The following is a 21,431-nucleotide window of genomic DNA, read 5'->3' on the forward strand; positions in this document are numbered from 1 at the left end:
CTGCCTGATCCAGAGGAGACAAACACTATGCCCGCATAGGGTAGAAGGGATAGAAGGGGCCAACTGCGGGCTGCACTCACTCCCTCAATCCCTTTCATAAGAATTCAATCCCACCCCTGAGGCAGAAGCCTCATGACCTAGCCACCTTCCAAAGGCCCCACCTGTACATACTGTTACACTAAGGATTAAGTTTCAACATGAACTTGGGAGAGACACAGCCATTCAAATGTCAGCAGGCTCCTCCTACCTAGAACTGTGGAGGAACTGGCTGAACAGCCATGTAGCCTCACCTGTCTCTCTAATACGTATCTATCACATCCATAACACTCTGGGTGTGACTGGAGACAGAAATCTCCCTCCCTGCTGTGTGTCTCTCTGACATGCAATGCTTCTGCCCATTAGAATCATCTGGAGAGTTCCTTAAAATTGTCAGTGTTAGGCCAATGTCATGGTGCAGTGGGTAAAGCCACCACCTGCAATGCCAGCATCCCATATGGGTACCTATTCAGGTCCCAGCTGCTCCACTTCCAAACCAGCTCCCTGTTAACGTGCTTGGGAAAGCAGTGGAGGATGGCCCAAGTGGTTAGGCTTCTGTACCCATGTGAGAGATCTGAATGGAGCTGCTGGCTTCTGGCTTCAGCTCAGCCCAGCCCCAGCCATTCCAGCCATTTGGGAAATGAACCAGTATTTGGAGTTTCTCTCTCTCTCTCTCTCTCTCTCTCTCTCTCTCTGTGTGTGTGTGTGTGTGTGTGTCCCTCTTTGTGTCACTCTTCCAAATAAATATAGAAATCTTTTTAAAAAGGGATTTAAAAATGCCAGTGTCCAATGGTTGTTTGTTGCCATAATTAAGATGTTGCTTGGGAAGCCATATCTCAAACTGGAATGTCTGGCTTTGAGTGGGTCTGATTCCAGTTCCATCTTTCTATTGATGTGCAACCTGGCAGGCAGCCCATTATGGATGATTTATGTAGTTGGGTCACTGCCACCCATGTGGGAGACCTGAATTGAGTTCCAGGCTCCTAGCTTCAACCTGTTACATCCCCAGCTGTTGCAGATGTTTGATGAGTAAACCAATCAATGGGAAATCTCTGTTTCTGTCTCTTTGCCTTTCAAATAAATTCTTAAAATAAAAATAAGGGGCAGTGCTGTGGCATAGCAGGTAAAGCCGCCACCTGCGGTGCTAGCATCCCAAATGGGTGCCGGTTCGAGTGCCGGCTGCTCCATTTCCCATCTAGCTCTCTGCTATGGCCTGGGAAAGCAGCAGAGGATTGCCCAGGCCCTTGGGCCCCTGCACCCACGTGGGAGACCCAGAAGAGGCTCCTGACTCCTGGTTTCCGATCGGCACAGCTGCGGCCATTGTGGCCAGTTGGGGAGTGAACCAGCAGATGGAAGACCTCTCTCTCTGCCTCTTCTTTCTCTGTGTATCTCTGATTTTCAAGTAAAAGAAATAAATATTAAAAAAAAAGAAGGAAGCGGTCAAAAGTACCATTTTTGACTACTCCTCCATGTGTCTCAAGGTTTAAAATAAATAAATAAAACAATGTCACAGCAAATACAGTAAGCTATAAAATGAAAGAACCCATTATAACAAGGGCTATATTTAAAACAAATTTAAAAATCAACCAATTTAAACAACACCAATGTTAGGACCACTACTCCAGAGATTCAAATGCATTCCTTTTGGGGTGGGAACTGGGAAATTCTCTGTTCTTTGAAAGCTCCTCAGATGAGCCTAATGTGCAACTAATATGGATATTTACCCTGGAATCTCACAGCTCAGTATAAAGTATGCATTTTTTTAATCCAGCTTTATATCAGAATAGAAATTTACATCAGTGGTTGATACCACCAGTGGAGAAATGGCATTACTACTAATTGCCTCTATGGCACTGGCTAGTCATTTACAGCTTGCCATTCTCAAAATGCCCCTGGGTTCAGTGAGATAAGGCAGCTAACAGGAGTAAGCAAGTAGTATCTGGCAGGACTTGGTCCCAGCATCCAGATTTTCTAGTCATTTGAGCTGAAATCCTTCCATGGTTTCTCCCTGACTCTCCAATTACCATGCCTGTTTTCAGTTATCAAACTGTTTGAGTCCATGAGACCCAGCTGGCCTCCGCCACCAGACGGCCCTGGAACGTTGAGGTAATGATCCGAGTAATTCAGGCAATGGCAGTTTATTTTTCCTGAATTACCTGGATAATTACCTCAAGCCTAATAAGTTGGAAAGAAGCCAGAGCCACATTCTGATGGTTTTATGGCCCCTCCACAATGTGTTCTTATTGAAAGGTCCTGATTGGGAGAAATGAGCTGTTGAAGATTGTGACTTCCTTATTTCCCACAGGAGGCCCCATTAGGCATCTGGGGAAGATAACGGTTTCTAATGGTCAGGCTCCTGCGACTGTTGAAAGCTCCTCCAGGCTGAGGGACACAGCTGTCCTGGATTCCTGACCTGTTCTGCGTGTCTCTGGGAGTCGTCACCCGGCTAATGAGGTGACAAAGGGGAAGGCTTCTGGGTGCTGGGCTTTTGTTTCTGCTTTTCTTTTTATGCTTTCTAGTGTTTCTTGCTTAAATTAAGGCAGCAAACATGTTTCAGTCCTTCCTATTTTCCTGTGCCAGGCCTGGCCTGATCTGTAAAAAGCAATGCTTGATCCATGGGCAAGGTCTGGCCTCTCTTATCAGGGTTCATGGCCAGAAACCGGGAACCTAAGCCAACTGAAGGAAGAGGAACTCCCTGGTTCTGCCACTGTCATTATTTGCCCTGTCAAAATGACGAGTGTTTTCAAGCAAGTGGTGTCTGCCCCCTCTCCTAAGGAGAAATCCTCCTGGACACTTGGCCATCTCTGGGTAGATTCACTTCATCAGGCACTGCTCCCTCTCATCTCTCTTCAATCTTTGCTCTCCACTAGCTCTTTCCTTTCTGCCTACAGTAGGATTAAGTCCTCACCAGCTCTGTGTAACTAGACAGCAGAGCGTAAATGAGATTAAGTGGGAGCTAGACACAGCCAAGAGCTGATGGAGTGACAATATTAGGAGATAAGAAGAAGAGGAGAGAAGGCAGAAAATGGAGCCAGATTAGATACCCAGATCAATACAGTAATATGGAAGCCTAGGGAGTTGAGATTTTCAAAGAAACATGATGTAGTAGAAAAACAGGGATTTGGGAGTGAATCCCAATTCTTTCATTTTCTGGTTACCTAATAATCTTTAAAACTGCACTATTATTAGAACCCATCTCCTGAAGCATTATGAGATTAAAATTGTTTATTGCAAGTAAAATTACTTGAATAAATGTCTTACTAATTATTAAATTTTATACTAATTATGATTCCTACTATGAGGGTATTTTTAAAACTTCATGGGAAAAGACAAACTTATTTTGGTGCAAAAAAATAAAATCTATGCATAGTTTTTTTCATAGTACACATTTTTCATGGACTTTTTGAAGACCCATCATATATATATCTTACACAGAGGGACGAATAGTGTTTCCCCAACTTCACATCCACTCTGAATCTTGAACTGTGGCCTTATTTGGAAATAGTATCTTTGCAAATGTAATTTAGGTGGTCAAGATGAAATTACACCGCGTTAGAATGGGCCCTAAATGCAATGGCAGCATCCTTATCAGAAACAGCAAAGGACACAGAGGGAGGCAACGTGAAGATGGAAGCAGAGATTGGAGTTGTGCTAATGCAAGTCAAAGAATACCAGGAGTCACCGAAAGCTAGAAGAATCTAGAAAGGATTTTCGTCTTGAGGTTTCTAAGAGCTAGCACACATTGATTTCACACTTCTGGCCTCCATATCTATGAGGGAATAAATTTCTGATGTCTTAAGCCACCCATCTGGTGGCAATTTGTTACAACAAACCTAGAAAGCTAAAACAGATATGTATCTAAATTCAAAACGTCACAGATTGTACTTGCTATATGCAATGCACTTCAGTATTTTCTGTTCATGCTAGCTGTGACCTATTCAATTGATTTTGTGACCCTCTGATGAGTTGTAACCCAAAGTTGGAGAAGACACTGTTCTACTTGTTCTTCATCTCTCACTAAGGTTGGATGATGACTAAGAAAAAAACTTGGAGTTGATAATTAAGAGTAAATGCTGACCCTCAAAGAAATCACTAGTGTAGAATGGCAGGTGCTGTCTAGCTAGGATTAAAATTTGATTATTATAACAAAGATCCAAAATAGCAGTGGCTTAAACAAGATAGAATTTGATCCTTCTTGTTAAAGAATAATTTTTAATAAACGATAAACTTCATTCTCATAAAATATAAAATGAATTACATGTCAAAGATTTTAACTTATTAACTAATGAAGGAAACAGTAAGAGTTATCACCAGTTCAAAGGAGAATTAAAAATATTGCACCTATATAGGTCAATCTAGAATTGAAATAAATTTACAAATACTCATAGATGTGAAACAGGCTTTTTCCATGGAGCAGAGGAGATGGAAGACAAGGAATTCGTCTGCTTTCCACTGGATAGAATCTGTTTGCATTGCTATTAGTTATCTACAACTCGCAGAGTTGTAAAATAGTTAAGACAGTGAATGGTGGAGATAAGCTCACTGGGTAAACTCAGGACAGTTAAGAATCTTTATGTTGTACCCTTTAAAATCTTCCACTATTTTTACTGACACTTTCCTATTGTCATATAATAATTGAGAGTAATATTCTAGAACTTCTATGGCAGCAACCTACCCTTTTTGTCTTATTACTCATTCATTCCTAGAGTAATTTATCTCCATGGACCAAGATGGCTCAACAAGGCCACACCACATTCCTATATATAGGAAGAGTGAAAGGAGCAAAGGAATGCCCCTGCACTTTAAGGATACAGCCTAGAAGATACATGATCACTTGTGATCATATTCCATTAATCAGAACTTATCATCTGTCCATACCCTGTTGCAAGAGAGACTAGCAAATACACTCTTAGCCCATGTGACCATACATCCAGGTAAAAATTGAAGGTTTGCCCCCTAAAGAACACATGGAGCACAGAGATTAAAGGACAGTTAGCAGTCTTAACCAAAGGACTTAAGGCTTAACCAAAGAATCATGGGTTTAAGGATTAAGAAATAATAAAGAAATGGAAGTAGAACATCTGTTTACTTTTTTGAGAAGTTTAGCAATGAAGAGTAGGAGAGATTGACTAGGAGCAAAGAGGAAAAGTCTGACTGAAGGAAGGAAGGACTGACCTTTACTAGCAATCTTTAACTCCACAGCTGGCAGTACAAATCCCATTTCTTCCGTGCAGCCTTGTTTGATCACCACTCCTAGAAATCTCTTTATCCTCTAAACTCGCATATCCCTTGACGTGGGCCCTTCTTCCACATCATCAACTATGCATGATCTTTCCTGTAGACTCCAAGTCTGTCATGCATCTTGTTGATCTTCACAGCATCCAATATGCAAATTATTGTGTACAAGACACCTAACTAACTGCTCATCTTTTTGTAAAGTGGGTACAGTGGGGATTTGTTTATGGCAATAGAAGTATAGCTTTTAAAATCTGCCTTCATTTCCACTTGGGAATAGGGATTGTGTTAGACTTCTTAAAACAATAAGTCTTGGCCGGCGCCGCAGCTCAATAGGCTAATCTTCCGCCTGTGGCGCCGGCACCCCGGGTTCTAGTCCAGGTTGGGGCGCTGGATTCTGTCCCGATTGCCCCTCTTCCAGTCCAGCTCTCTGCTGTGGCCCAGGAAGGCAGTGGAGGATGGCCCAAGTCCTTGGGCCCTGCACCTACATGGGAGACCAGGAAAAGCACCTGGCTCCTGGCTTCGGATCAGCGCGGTGTGCCGGCCACAGCGCACCAGCCATAGTGGCCATTGGGGGGTGAACCAACAGCAAAGGAAGACCTTTCTCTCTGTCTCTCTCACTGTCCACTCTGCCTATCAAAAAAAAAAAAAAATAAGTCTCAGAGACCTCGATTAAAACTACCAATTAAGTTTATACTTTCTCTTTTCCAAAGGCAATCATAGGGCAGACATTTCAAGATATAAATAAATGATGAAATTTTAATAATTTTGTTAAGACTTAAGGTATGAAATCAAAAAACTTCCCATTCCTTCCAGTCAGGGGTGGTGGTTGCAAAAATAAGGAATGCAGAGAGGAATGACTTGTTCAGCCTTCCCATTCTTTAATAAGTCATTGACCTTTGTCAAAGAAAACCCATATACACACGCACACAAACAGGGACCCCATTTACCCTATTTTCAGATTTAAATTATAGTATCCGGTCATTCATCTTTGTCACAATCCACCAAATAGTTTTTGCAAGAACATGTTTCACAAACAAGCTCTCCTTTCAGCATCAGCCAGGAAGGTTAAGGTTTAGATCCTGTGATAGAAACCCTTTTTGTAATTCTCCCCCAAACATCTGTTCAGTCGCTCATCATTAACATCTGTCACCCATTTCTAGACTCAGCCCAGACAAAGCTATGTTTTTCTAACAAACTCCATTTCAAATTGTTACCAAGTGATTCCCCCTCAGACTAATCTTATACGAGGATTGAGAAGATGTCTTATTGGATCAAATTCGTCTTCCACAAATGCATCATCTACCCTGCAGCCTTGGCAAAAACCCAATGGCTCAGAGGAAGGGAAATTCCTTATAACCTGCTAACACTTTCCTGCCTTGAATTGTTACACTGAAAACTTTTAATTCTCTTTAACCCTTCAGGGTTAGCCAAACAGTCTCTACATCCTCTACACACATTTATCTTTAACTTCAGCTCATTCATTTACCCTATTCCAGCCTTAGCAGAGTTGCTTTGCAAATGCACTGAAATAAGAACATATAAAATATTTTCTGTTACTTGGCCCAATTATTTGCACAAAATAGACAAGAAATATTGGCTCATTTGGAAGGCCAGCACAGTGGTTAAAAACATGCAGAGAGACAGGAATTGAGATCTTGGAAATTTCATTTCTAAGTCGGTTAACTTTGGACATTTTAGTCACTGACCCTGGGCCCTCACATACTTAAAGGAAAAAATGTGTACCACACAGGATTATAAAAATTAAATGGCTATTCCAAGTAAAGTCCTTGGTGCAGTGTCTGGCCATCATTATTATCATCATCCTTGTCAAAGGAAAATAACAGAATGGCTTTGTCTCTCTCTTTTGCTTTCAACATGTCCTCCTCCTCACTTTTAACCAGCATTTACTGAGAGCCTCTTATGGACTCAAAAATATGCCAAATATCAACATGAATGAGACAAGGTTCTTATTCTCAGGGAGCCCTCCTCCATAGAACAGATCTATAGATCCAGGATACTCCAAATCAGGCTGTATGTTAAGTGCTATAGAGTTGTAACATTCCCCTCAGCTGACTGGAACGTGTTTTAACACCAAATCTATGCTTTTCTTAGTAGAAGCCTGTAATTGAGGGCTCATCTTACACAGTAATCTAGGAATTTAAACCTTGGGGCAGACCTTTCATTTCAATAAGAACCTAATGATTGCAATTTAGATCAATGTTTGTAATGTCAATAGTGCAGTAAGGAGGAGGAGAAGGGTTTTCACCTCTACTTCCATGAATGATTAAAAAGATAATAATGAAAAAGTGCACCAAGCTGAACCAAATGGGTCTACTGAATTATTCTAACTTACTTATTTCCTTCATGAAATAGGGTAGAAAAACTCTATGACTTTATAGCATAGCAGGTTAAGCTGCTGCCTGCAGAGCTCAGCTGCTTCACTTCTGATCTAGCTCCCTATTAATATGTCTGGAAAAGCAGTGGAGGACAGACCAAGTGCTTGGGCCCCTGCATTCATGTGGGAGAGCCAGATGGAGCTCCTTTCTCTGGGCTTTGACCTGGTCCAGCCACATTTATTCTGGCCATTTGGGGACTGAACCAGTGAATGGAAGACCGATCTCTCTCTCTCTTTCTCTCTCTCTCTCTCTCTCTCTCCGGTTGTGTGTGTGTGTGTGTGTCTCCCTCTCTGTAACTCTGCCTTTAAAATAAATAAGAAATCCAAAAGAAAGGAAAAACAGAACTCTATGAGCAAGGAGCATGATTCATTAGAGTGCATATTTGATATCTATCAGTGCTGAATATTAATATCAACATGCATTCTTTTCCTGGAGACGAGAATGCTAGGGACTCCAGTGTCCATCAAATGCAATAGTAGGGAAAGAGTCCATTAAGAATTGCATCCTGGACATAGCTAATGGGACATTTTACCCATTCTCTAGGGAACAAACTATCAAAGCTGATCACCTTCCAGAGCTACATGCCCCTACTGTTGTTCCTTCATGGATCCCTATCCTGGGGGACATGTATCTTGTGTGGTAGATAATGTGTCACATTAAAGATGTGGCTTTTGTGCTGAGACCATAAAAAAGAATGTGAGCTCATCAGTAGAGGAAATATGTGGGAGGAGTGAGCTTTCCACACAGAGGGAGCTGCATGTTGGTTGGGGGTGTAGATGTAAGCCCATGAGGAGAAGGCGGATGGGGACAAAGCATGACAGATTGGGAGGAATGGGCCACAAGCACATGTTTTGAGTTTACTGGAACAACTTACTAGGAACAGGTGAGATTCAAGGTCAATTCTATAGACTGCACGAGTGCTCACTGAAGGTCTCATGGGCTATATAATGCCACATGTCTTCATTAAGTTTTACAAGTTACAAATTGCAGTGCTTTATCATGCTATCACAGAATGATACACATTGCTCCCCTCTATCAGCCTATGGGAAAGTGAAGCTCACCAGCCATGAGTCTTTGGGTATGTCATTTAACTCTTGAACCTTCTTGTCCTGAGCTTTTAATGAAAAAACAATGTCCACCTCTCTGAGTGGCAAGGAGCGTGCCCGTGTCTTATCTGGTGGTTAGCAGCACTCACCTATGTTTATTATTTGTGGTTCAGACTTACTCGACTAGGCAGTGATTAGAATTCAACCTGGGTATTCTGACCACTAGATCATATAGGTTCCAGGGCATCATTCTATTTCCAGGCAAGACTGGCAGATCAAGTCCATTCCATAAGTGCCACTGATCTGCCACTATGTTTACAGTGTGAGTATGGGAAGAGTTTGTCCCTCACCCTTCAACTCCCACTCACTCCAACAAATCCAGGCCTTGCTAGCACTGATTCCTGCACTGATCCCCTTCCCTAACCACCACACCCCCCCACTCACAGGGAGCTAACAGAGGAGAATCAAGCTCATTCTGACAAAAGAAAAACCATTCCAGGGAGATTTAGTTCATAAAGTAAATTGGAAAGGAAAACTAATGACAAGTAAGCACTTTAAAAAGGCCAGAATTTTCAAGATGTTTTTGCTTGTCTTAAAAAAAAAAAAAAGGCTAATCAGATAACCAAGGAATGCAGGATCTGTGAGGAGGGAAAGTAGGAAATTGAGTTACAAAAGGGAAGGAGGTGACTAAACACCACTTTGAAAATAGAGATGTTTCTACATCAATGGGCCCTAAGGACATGTTGCCTGAGAACTTCTAGCCAAACGTGTTCCTTTCACTGAGAACCAACTTGAGACTGAAAGCTTGTTCTTTAAGTTGCTGAGTTTTTTTTTTTTTAACTTGATTTATTGTTTCCTCCGCACAGCCTTCCTCTTCTGCAATTGTATACACTTTGTGCTGAGTTTTAAGATCTGCAAGACAAGCCCTGCCTCCCACGCAGGATATTTGAGGAGGGATGCAGGTGAAGGAGATGCTTTGCATGTGCCCAGGATATTCCCAGCCTCTGTGCCCACCTTGCCATAGAGCTTGGAAAAGTAAGCTGCCAGGTGCAATGCAGGTAAGCAATGTATGTATTTAATGACTTGGACTGCATATGGGTTTTCCTAAGTGTATATCAGATCCATTCTATACACAGGATTAAGAAATTTTATATTTGAGAGGCAGGGAGAGGGCAAACTCCTAGCCGCTGTTCACAGTAGGACAAGGGAGCAGGGGGAAGGAGGCCAGGAATAGGATGTAAGGCAGGTCTCATACATGGGTTTCAGGAACGCAAGTACTTGAGCCATCATCTGCTGCACCCCAGAGTCCACACTAACAGGGAGCTGGAATAGGTATCAGACCCAGCAAGCATCTTAACCAGCATCTTAACTGCTAGGTCAGACATCTAACCAGAGATCTTTATTGCTGTAGACAGATCATGCTGCTTCCCTGCTCACAGTCTGCCTGTGACTTCTCATTGCACTGCAAGATGAAATCCACTCTTTCCCAGGGGCTACAGGACCTTGTCTGGTCTTCTCTAGGCCAACTTGCCTCACTAATTATTTTTTAGAAAGATTTATTTATTTATTATTTGAAAGGCAGAATTACAGAGAAGCAGAGGGAGGGAGGGAAGGAGTAAGTGAAAGCAAGCTCTTCCACAAGCTGGTTCACTCCCCAAACAGCCACAACAGCTGGAGCTGGGCTAATCTGAAGCCAGGAGCCAGCAGCTTATTCTGGGTTTCCCACATGAGTGCAGGGTCCCAAAGACTTGGGACTTGGGCCATCTTTTGATGTTTTCCCAGGCGCATTAGCAGAGAGCTGGATCAGAAGTGAAGCAGCTGGCCTGGAACCACTGCCCATATGGGATGCCAGCACTGCAGGCGGCAGCCTTACACACCATGCCACAGCACCAGCCCCTCACCTCACTAATTTTATGCCACTCTTCCCACCCTATGCACTTGACCACTACATTTGCCTTCTGCAGTCGTCCTTGCCTTACTTTTCATCTCTGTCTGTGCACAGCCTTCTTCCTTTGCCTGCAGTTCCTCCCCCAGAGGCTTGTCCACTAATGTCCACTTTTTCCAATCTCAGGATTACTGTCTTTTATTGCAGAAGCCTTCCCTGTCTCACAGTCCCAGTTAGGTCCTTATGGGGGTTATTTGTTTAATGTCTGATGTACCACCCCTCCCCCCAGTAGAGTACTATGACCCTTACACACCTATTTTAAGTGGGTGGTAAATCAATAACTAACCTGGCTCAGCTCACTGCAAGATGAATGGAGAATGAACAAAGAGCTGGCCTTGAAGTAGATGCCTAGATTACCTGCTCTGCAGCTGGAGTTGGAAGAGGTTAGGTGGCCTCCAACCAAAATTGTCCCCAATAGACCTGCAAGTTTTTAAAAGTGTGTGAGTCCAAATTGGACCAGAGTCCAAATGGTAGGTTGATGAGCTGTCTTCTCCTGAGCAAGAGACTGCTCTAAAGGGGAATCACTGGTCTGAAAAGTTACGAAGCATTGTGAAGAAAACCAAGGCCCACTTCACAGCAGGAAGCCTCTGGGGAGGTTACTCTAGTTCGGTGTCAAACTCTCACGTTGATGCCAAAATGTCAGATTCAAGTTGGCATTTAAGATATGCAGCTGAACCTCCAGAGAAACCCAGACTTTGTAGATCCCTGCTCATATGGGAAAGTGCTTTTCCAGGGTTATCCCAAGAAGCCCAGCTGTTCCCACAATGCAAAGCAACTTCCGGTCATTCCAGTTTTCCACCTATACAAATTACTACAATGGTATAGCATGAAAAGCCAAGGTCATTTATGAAAAACAGGACACTTCCAGGGAAAAAAAGATTTAAAAAGAAACTCATGTCTCCATCTGCTGAGTCAGGACTGGAGATCCTTCAAGGAAGAAGTAGCACAACTTTATTTGGGGCCTAGAACAGTGCTGAGCACAGGGTAGACCATCAGTTAAAGTCTGCTGGATGAATATATGACTAGCACGTGGATAAGGGTGTGTCTAAGCCATATGTGGGGTTTTGTTTCTCTGAAATAAAGTTGACTCTTGCAACATCCATTCAAAAAGATGCTGGGGACCAGTGTTGTGGCACAGCAGGTTAAGCCATCACTTGTGATGCTAGCATCCCATCTTGGAATGCTGGTTCAAGTCCCAGCTGCTCTGCTTCCAATCCAACTGTCTACTGATGAGCCTGGAAAGGCAGCAGATGATGGTCCAAATACCTGAGCCCCTGCCACCTATGTGGGGGATCAGGTTTGAATTCCTAGTCCTGGCTTCAGCCCTGCTATTGCAGCTATTTGGAAAGTGAACCAATGTACGGAAGATCTCTCTCCTCTCTCTCTTTCTCTCTTCCTTTCCCTCACTCTCTATCACTCTGCCTTTCAAATAAATAAAAAATCTTTTTTATTAAAAAAAGATGCTGTACTTACAAACTTACCCATCATTGTTTAGACTCTGTAGGGAAATTCTCTACAAGCTCTAAAACCTCATCTCCTCACTTCCAAAAATGTTATTGACTTGTATCCTTGCACATCAAAATGCAGCCCACCTGAGCAGCCACAGTATCAACCGTCTCCTCCTGGACCTTGTTAGAAATGAAAGATTTGTAGCCTCACTCTAAAGCCATAGTGTCAGATGTTGTGGTTTAATGAGATGCCCAGGAAATACATATGAATGCTATGGCTTGTATCTTACATTATATTACCTCCATCCCATATGGAGAGCTGGGTTTGAGGCCTGGCTTCACTCCTGATTCTAATTACCTATTAATACAAACCCTGGAGGCAGCAGGTGATGGTTCAAGTAGTTGGGCCCCTGGGTTGAGTTCCCAGCTCCTGGCTTCAACCTGGCCTAACCTCAGCTGCTGCAGGCATTTGGACAGTGAACCAACAGATAGAAAATCTCTGTGTCTCTCTCATTGCCTTTTAAGTTAATTAAGTTTTTAAAGAAAAAAACATTTGTTAAATGATTTTGTTCATTTGATCTTCAATTTTATAAATTGTTTGCATAGGTGTTCTTATCTTCATTCCTACAGGTGAAGAAAAGAGATGGGATTTAAGTGACTTTCCTGGACATATACCATTTAGTGTCAGCTCTTAAAGCCCAAGTCCCTGATAAAGAAGCTACAGCTAAATCCAGCCTAGCCACAACCAGACTGGCCCTGCATTTATGTGCCAGGCCTTCCTCCACATGGCCTGATGTGGACCTCCCATGCCACCTACACTAGGTTCCACAGTAAGCACTTCACAGACCATACTCTGCAGGAGCCACTACTTCAGGAAGAAGGAGACAGGTGGAGTCCTTGAAAACAGTTCCTTCTCTGCAGGACCAGAATTGTGGCATAGTGAGTGATGCCAGCATCCCATAAAGGCACCAGTTTAAGACCAGGATGCTCCACTTCAGATCCAGCTCCCTAATAATGTGCTTGAGAAAGCAGTGGGAGATAGCCCAAGTGTTTGGGCCCCTACACCCATGAGGGAGACCTGGATGAAGCTTCTGGCTCCTCTTGGCTTTGTCCTGGCCCAGCCCTGGCTGTTGTAGCCATTTATGGAGTGAACTAGCAGATGGAAGATTTCTCTCTCTCTCTCTCTCTCTCTCTCTCTCTCTCTTCTTCTCTCTGTGTAACTCTTTCAAATAAATAAATGAATCTTAAAAAAGCACTGCCTGCAGCCCTGGCATCCCATATGGGTATGGGTTTGAGTCTCAGCTGCTCCACTTCCGATCCCCCTTCCTGCTAATGCACTTGGGAAGCAGCAGAAGATGACCCAAATACTTGGGCCCCTTCCATCCGTATGGGAAACCCAGAGAAGTTCCTGGCTCCTGGCTTTGGTCTGGCCTAGTCTTGACTATTGTAGCCATTTGGGGAGTGAACTAGTGGTTGGAAGAGCTTTCTCTTTCTCTGCCCCTCCCTCTCTGTAAATAAATATTTAAAAAGAAAAGAAGAGAAAAGAAAAGAGTGGGAGGTCCAGGACTTTCCATAGTCCCTGTTGGCAATCCCTTGAATCCAACCCAGGAGGCCTATGTCTGTGACCACCTGGAGTAATAGAGATGAGGAGGGCCACTATCCATCAATTTGAAGTCACCTTGGTTCTCATTTAGTACAATCCCTGGAGAAACAGACCCAGAGAAGTGATTTGATCGAAGCAACAAAGCAAGTTCGAGTCAGAGCTAGGCAGATTGGCTTGGGTGACAACCCAGATGTTGGAATACAGGGTGATGTGACTGGGAGCACTGCGAGGGCACTGAAAGAGGAAGAAACTCCCCATCCTTACCAGGTAGGGAAGGAGCAGGGTTGTCCAGGCGCTCCATGCAGAGTAGACCTGTTGCATCCTCCTGTAATGACATTGTATCATCTGTGTATACTTCTGATCAAAAGTTTATCCTAGAGGTGGGTGTTTGGGTGTTTAATGAAATAGTTAAGACACCAGTTAGGATGCCCACATCCCATACTGGAATGCTTGGTTTGAATCCCGGCTACTCTATGCTTCTGACTCAGCTCCCTGCTAATACATCTGGGAGGCAGCAGATGAGGACCCAAGTACCTGGGTCCCTGACACCCATGTGGGGATTCTTGGCTCCTGGCTTCACCCTGGTCCAGCCCTTGCTGTTGCAGATATTTGAGGAATGAACCAAGAGATGAGAGATCTCTCTCTTTCTCTCTCCTCTCTTCTTCCCTTTCAAATAAAATGAAAATAAAAATTTGAAAACAGAAGTTTATCCTAGTGCTGCACACTCTTTGCTCCCCTGTCCTGTGTGCTCTATATCCTCAGATGCCTTTACCCTCCTCACCCCACTAATAAAATAGAATAAGAGGGGCCAGCGCTGTGGTGTAGCAGGTAAAGCTGCCGCCTGCAGTGCCAGCATCCCATATGGGCGCCGGTTTGAGACCCAGATGCTTCACTTCTGATCCAGCTCTCTGCTATGGCCTGGGAAAGTAGTGGAAGATGGCCCAAGTCCTTGGACCTCTGCACCCATGTGAGAGACCTGGAAGAGGCTCCTGGCTCCTGGCTTCGGATTGGCACAGCTCCAGCCATTGCAGCCAGTTGGGGAGCGGACCAGTGGATGGAGGACCTCTCTCTCTCTCTCTCTCTCTCTCTCTCTCTCTTTCTGCCTCTCCTCTTTGTGACTCTGACTTTCAATTAAATACATAAATCTTTTTAAAAAAAAAGTAAAATAGAGAAAGAGCCATTTGAAACATGAGTTTAAAGAAAGAAAATTAACCCTTTGAGTGAGAGGGAGGAGGAGGAAAGGTAGGAGTGCGTGTGGGGGGGAAGTGTCACTATGTTTTTAAATCTGTATACATGCAATACATGAAACCTGTATAACTTAGAATTTTAAAAAATACAAAATACATACTTTTAAAAAATCCAGTAAAAACACAATTGTATTGCACATCCACAATGTGCCAGGCACTGTGCTTCTTATAAACATTCTTTTATGATTGGGAGGCAGGCTTCTTCAAGAGAACAGAATTGCATAAAACTGTCAAAATGAAAAAAATAAAAATACCCCCCAAAATTCAACTATATCAAATTAGTCTCCAAGAGGACTTCTAGGCCGACGCCGCAGCTCACTTGGCTAATTTTCTGCCTGTGGCGCCAGTACCCCAGGTTCTAGTCCCGGTTGGGGCACCGGATTCTGTCCTGGTTGCTCCTCTTCCAGTCCAGCTCTCTCCTGTGGCCCGGGAAGGCAGTGGAGGATGGCCCAAGTGCTTGGGCCCTGCACCGGCATGGGAGACCAGGAGGAAGCACCTGGCTCCTGGCTTCGGATCGGCGCAGCACCAGCCATAGCGACCATTTTGGGGGTGAATCAACGGAAGGAAGACCTTTCTCTCTGTCTCTCTCTCTCTCTCACTGTCTAACTCTGCCTGTCAAAAAATAAAATAAAATAAAAAGAGGACTTCTATACAACCCATAGGAAAGATGACACCATTAAAAACATGATTACTTACAGGCAAATGAACAGATGAAATGGTAATTCATATTGCTTGAGCTCAGATTGTTCATCTAAGATCTGCAGAAATTGCATAACAGGCAAGGTTTTATAGAACGTTATTTCATCAGGAGATAATAGCAGCATCTCATAAGACTAAAGGGAGATGATAGATGATAGAAGATCAATTTTCATTACCGCTCTTCTCTGTTCATAGTAATACCCTGTGCTTTCTCCAAAGGACACAGAAGAAAATTAATACTGTTTTCTAAATAACCCCCAAACACTGAGGCAATTCAATGCTTTACAAAATTGACCAAGAATCGTTTGGCTTCACAGAGAGACTTAACTGCAAAGCTTACCTCTGGGTGGAAAGGGAAGTCCCTCCAAGAAGACTGATAATTACCATCTAGCAGACAAAAAGGATCCAGCCAGAAGGAACATTAGGGGAACAGTGTACCAGGCAGAAGGATCTGAATTATGAAATCCTTAAACATGTAAGAGCTAGGAGGCCACTTTGGTAAGGAGGAAAGTGAGATAAGCAAAGGCTGGAGAGATGGGCATGTGGCCAGATCAGGCAAGATCTTGTAGGCCATGGTAAGGAGTTTGGATTTCACTAAAAATATAATGAGAAGCCCATAAAAGGTTTGAAATGGGGATTAGCATGGTACAGGTTATGTGTTTAAAAGATCACTCCAGGGTGCTGGCATTGTGGCAGAGAACATAAAGCCACCACCTACAACACTAGTATCCCATATGTGCACCAGTTCGAGTCCTGGCTGCTCCACTTCTGATCGAGCTCCCTGCTAATGGCCTGGAAAATCAGCAGAAGATGGCCCAGGTACTTGGGCCCCTGTCACCCACATGGGAGACTGGGAAGAAGCTTCCAGCTACTGGCTTCAGCCTGACCCAGCACTGGCATTACAACCATTTGGGGAATGAATCAGCAAATGGAAGATCTCTCGCTCTCGCTCTCACTCTCACTCTCTCTTTGTCTCTCCCCTTCTCTCTTTAACTCTTTAGGAAAAAAAAAAAAAAAAAAGAAGGGAAGAAATGTCTTAAACAGCTTCCTTTATTTCAAAGAAAAATTGTATCTAGAAATTCTCTTGCTCCTGTTGCTGGAAGCCAGGACATGAATGTCCAGCCAGTGGAGCTTTGAGGTTGTCTGGAGGCTTGGATCAAACCTGGCTCAACCTCTGACCTGGACACATTGTCCCTGAACAAAATCAAGGTTCTGTGAACCAGGGAGAAGGCAGAAAATAGCTACAGGCTGGACAGCCAACCATGCCTGACACAGACAGGTGTGGAAGGAAAACATCAAGATTTCTGATCTGTGTGTGAAGTTTCAAAACATCTTGAGTGTGAGTGCCAATCAGACAGCTCCGCCTAGAATTCAAAAGGAAGTCTTAAGCTTTCTGTAATTTTTTTTTCAAGCTTAGTATTCTGTTTAAAATGTGGTGAGTTGTTAAGAGCATCTCAGATCTTGGACATTTTTGAGAATATAAATGGGAATTCAAAAGGGGCACAGATAACCAGGAAGGCTTTGGTGAGAGTATCAGGATTCAGTCTTACAACACGCAGACGTGCTTGACCTCACGGCCTGCCTGTCTGAGAACAGCTGAGAACGAAGGCGGAAGACAACATGTGGCGCGGCAGTTGGAAATCATCAGTCGCATGAGCCCAGCTGCCCAGTATCTTTAAAATGGGGAGGATTTAACTGGAAAGGCTTGAATCTTACTAAGGGGCCAGCAGATCCTTGGTGACATAAAAGGGGTGAGACCAAGAGTAGGATTTTTGGACAAAGAAGAGTACAAGAAAACTCTTCCAAAACAGGCAGTGATGCTCTGGGAAGACAGAGGCCTCGGCATAGGCTAGAGAGAGCCAAGTATACCCAAGTGCTGGCTGAGGGGTTGGAGACCTGGGCTCCAAACCTGGCTTTGACTTTGAGATGGCCCTCTATCCTTTTTGAATCCCAGTTCCTTCATTTGAAAAAAAAAAAAAAAAATAGTGAGAACGTCCACTCTGGAGGTTTATGATATAGGAATGAGAAAACATAAGGAAAGAGGCCAGCGACGTCTCTCAATAAGGCAACAATCTGTTTAGAGTTGTAGTAATATAATAGCCAAAACACAGGAGAAAAATGTCAGTGTTCAACAATTGATCCATTAAATACAGAGCCACAGTATAACATGTTATGTAAACATTTAAAATTATGACTTAAAGAGCATAATTAATGGGGGAGGCTATTTACCATATAGCATCATATGAGCAGAGCAGGATAAAATACATATAAATATGATTTTTATTTCTTATTTATTTATTTGAAAAGCATAGTGATAAAGAGAGCGGAAAAATGGGGGGAGACAAAGGGGGAGTGGGAGAAAGAGAGAGACATCTGCTGGTTTATCTCCATATGCCTGCAACAGCTAGGGATGGGCTGGGCCAGGCCAAAGCCAGAAGCCCAGAACTCCATCCAGGTCTCCCATCTCTTTGGGTGGAAGGAACCCAGGTATTTGGGCAATCATCTGCTGCCTCCCTGGCACATTAGCAAGAAGCTTGATTGGAAGCTTGTGATAACTGGGTCTGAAACCAGGAACTCTGATATAGATACAAACATTCCAAAGGAAGCTTAACCCATCATGCCATGATGCCTGCCCCTAAATATGATTCTTAAAAAGTAAGTATATACATCAACATAGCAACAGTTATATTTTACTAGGGCTGAGAGATTGATTATTGGTGATTTTGGCTTCCTAAAAGACAAAAACAAATTTTTGTGGTGTTATGAGGTTTCTATGATGAGAAGGAATGCTTTTATAAGAATATAGACATTTAATAGGAAGGAATAAATAATAGATATTTTAATGTACATGATTATTACTCTTATTAGTGTATTATTCCAATTTGCTGTTCCCCAAATCTACCCTGAACTAGGCCCTGGGAAAATGGCAACACTCCAGCAAAGACCACAAATGTGTACCTACAGGGATTAAAAGGATTTTTTTTCATTTGCTCTGGGTGGTTTTGACTGGCTGGGTGTGCCTCATTCACAAGGAAGTGTGTGTCACCAGAAAAGAATTTAATTCTTTGCAGCAAAAAAATATGGTTGTGAAGACAGAAAAGAGCTCTCCTGTGTGTTTTTCACAGATTCTGCCTGATTGGGTCAGATCCACTCTCCTTCCTAGCTGGAGGGACCACCCTATTGTAACAGGGCAGGGTGTGTAGGGCCTCCTCCTGCTCCAGTTTTGACTCCTGACCTATAAACCTGGCTTACACGCTTGCAAGAATTGCTACCCTTCTGAGGCTCCGTTTCTCAAATGTAAAACCCTACACATCTGCCGCCTCCATGGGGAAGTGAGTCCCTCTGAGGGCAGGGACTATGCTTTATTCTGTTCTGGGTCCACAGGTCCTGACCCACACCTAGGCTGATGAAAATGGCACAGTTGTTTTAAGTGGCTGTTTAAATGTACCATCTGGTACTTGCAGTTAAATCTCTGAGCATGGCCTTCCAGGGCATATTGATGTTTTATTTCTGTGGAAAAAAGTCCAGAGCAAACCTAGGAAAGTTAAGATCTGATAAATCTGGAGGGTGGATACCTGAATGGACCCACGTAATATCCCTATGAGTCTCTTTGATTCTTGTTTCTTTTTCATCTGCAAAATGTCCACTTCATTGAGTTGTGTTGCGCCTTTGAACAAGTATTACATAAAGTGCTTAACACAGGGGTCTGTATTGTGGCACAGTGCGTTAAGCCACTGCTTTCAAAGCCAGCATCCTATATCAGAGCACTGATTGGAGTCTCGGCAGCTCTGCTTCTGATTCAGCTCCCTGCTAATATGCCTGGGAAAGCAGCAGCAGATGTCCAAGGTACTTGGGCCCCTGCCACCCATGTGGGAGATCCAGATGGAGTTCCTGGTTCCTGGCTTTAACCTGGCTCAGCCCTAGCCATTGAGGCTACTTGGGGAGTGTGAGCCAGTAGATACAAAATTCTCTCTGTTTCCACTCCCACCCGTTCTGTCATTTTGCTTTTCAAATAAAATAAGGTCAAAATTTTTAAAAAAGTGCTTAGCACAATGTGTCTTCATTAAATGTTAATTTTCTTTCAGCTTGAGGAGTGAAAGGTAGCTCATGGTTGGTCATGCAATTCTAATGCTAAAATGGGACTATTTGATTTGAAGAACCTGACCAATTATCCTGTCTGCCATCCTATAGTCGTTGTATCCCATAGTGATACAGGTTTTTCACTGGAGATATATTGGACCCCATTAGGACACAATATTGATCTCAGCCAATGTTGGAAGCTTTCTACAGTAATTATGAAGTATAATTGACCACCTATTCATTTTCCAAACACTCACCACATCATAGGCATTGTACCAAGCACTAGAAATTAAGAGATGACATAATACCTGACTATAAAGAACTTTTGGTCTAGTAGAAGAGACAGAAGCTGAAATAAATAATTACCATACAATGCAGTAAATACTAGATTAACAGCCAGGAGAGAAAGTGAAACATACACCCACACCTAATAATGAAACAAAGCTATTTCATTTTAGTAATGAGGCATCTAGCTCTCATATAACATTGAAGTCTAGAAAACAATAAGAAGATCCTGTTTGCTGGGGCTGGCACTGTGGTATAGTAGGTTAAGCCTCTACCTGCTGTGCTGGCATCCCATATGGGCACCGATTTGAGTCCTGCCTCTCCTCTTCTGTTCCAGCTTTCTGCTTATGGCCTGGGAAAGCAGTGGAAGATGGGCCAAATCCTTGGGCCCCTGCACCTGTGTGGGAGACCCAGAAGAAGCTCCTGGCTCCTGGCTTTGGATTGGCTCAGCTCTAGGTTCTGGGGCCATGTGGGAAGTGAATTAGTGAATGGAAGATCGCTCTCTCTACCTCTTTCCCCCTCTGTCTGTAACTCTGCCTCTCAAATAAGTAAATAAACCTTTAAAAAAAGATTCTGTTTGCTAAAAATAAAAAAGCATTACCTTCACAAAGGATGGTTTCATCTATGTAAAAAACTAAATTGGTGAGTATATACAGAAATGATTGTAAATGCAGGAGCTAAGAAAGGGAACACATTATTATCGCAGTTTACTTGGAGGGAGGAAAATGTGATAGGAGAGGGTGAGAGAGTCTCTTGGTACCTATTTACATCTATATTATTTGAAGATTTCAAAAGTTAGTTATTTGACAGAGAATGGGGGAGAAAGAGAGAGAGAGAGAGAGAGAGAGATCCTAATACTGGTTCACTCCCCAAATGCCCACAAGAATCATGGTTAGGCCAGGTCAAAGCTGGGAGCCAGGAACTCGGGTTAAGTCTCCCACATGGGTGGTAGGGACACAACTACTTGAATCATCTCCATTGCCTCCCTTGGGTGTGCATTAGCAGGGAGCCTGAGTCAGGAGTTGAAGCCAGGTATAAAACCTAGGACTTTCTATATGGCACACAATGTCTTGACTGGTGTCTTAACTGCTAGGTAAATGCTCCCCCCACTTGAAGATTTTAAATTAAATATGTAGCATATATTGCTTAGGTTGTAATTGGATTATTATAAATACACAGGAAACAGGAAGAAAGAAAAAGTCCTTCTTCAGGTAGAACACGGTTTCTCCCTCATCTACTTCAGATCTTCAGATGTCACTTTCTGAATATCCCACTTTAAAATTACCACCTCACCCCCATTTAAAGTCCCATCTCCTTTTCTGGTTTGCCTTCATAGTTCTTATCACAGTCTGACATCCTAAATGTTTTAATTTATATATATATATAAAGTATATATATAAAAACGTGT

At 43.1% G+C, this 21,431-nt stretch overlaps 1 long non-coding RNA gene across 1 annotated transcript; it reads left to right on the top strand.

Moving 5' to 3' along the window:
• The first annotated feature begins 2,341 nt into the window (after window positions 1-2,341).
• LOC127483673 (uncharacterized) lies at window positions 2,342-20,633 on the top strand. Its single transcript, XR_007910105.2, has 3 exons — window positions 2,342-2,490; window positions 9,583-9,774; window positions 20,361-20,633. It is a non-coding gene; the product is annotated as an uncharacterized lncRNA (long non-coding RNA).
• The last annotated feature ends 798 nt before the right edge of the window (window positions 20,634-21,431 follow it).

This window comes from Oryctolagus cuniculus, chromosome 1 (genome assembly GCF_964237555.1).
Source record: "Oryctolagus cuniculus chromosome 1, mOryCun1.1, whole genome shotgun sequence".
NCBI lineage: Eukaryota > Metazoa > Chordata > Mammalia > Lagomorpha > Leporidae > Oryctolagus > Oryctolagus cuniculus.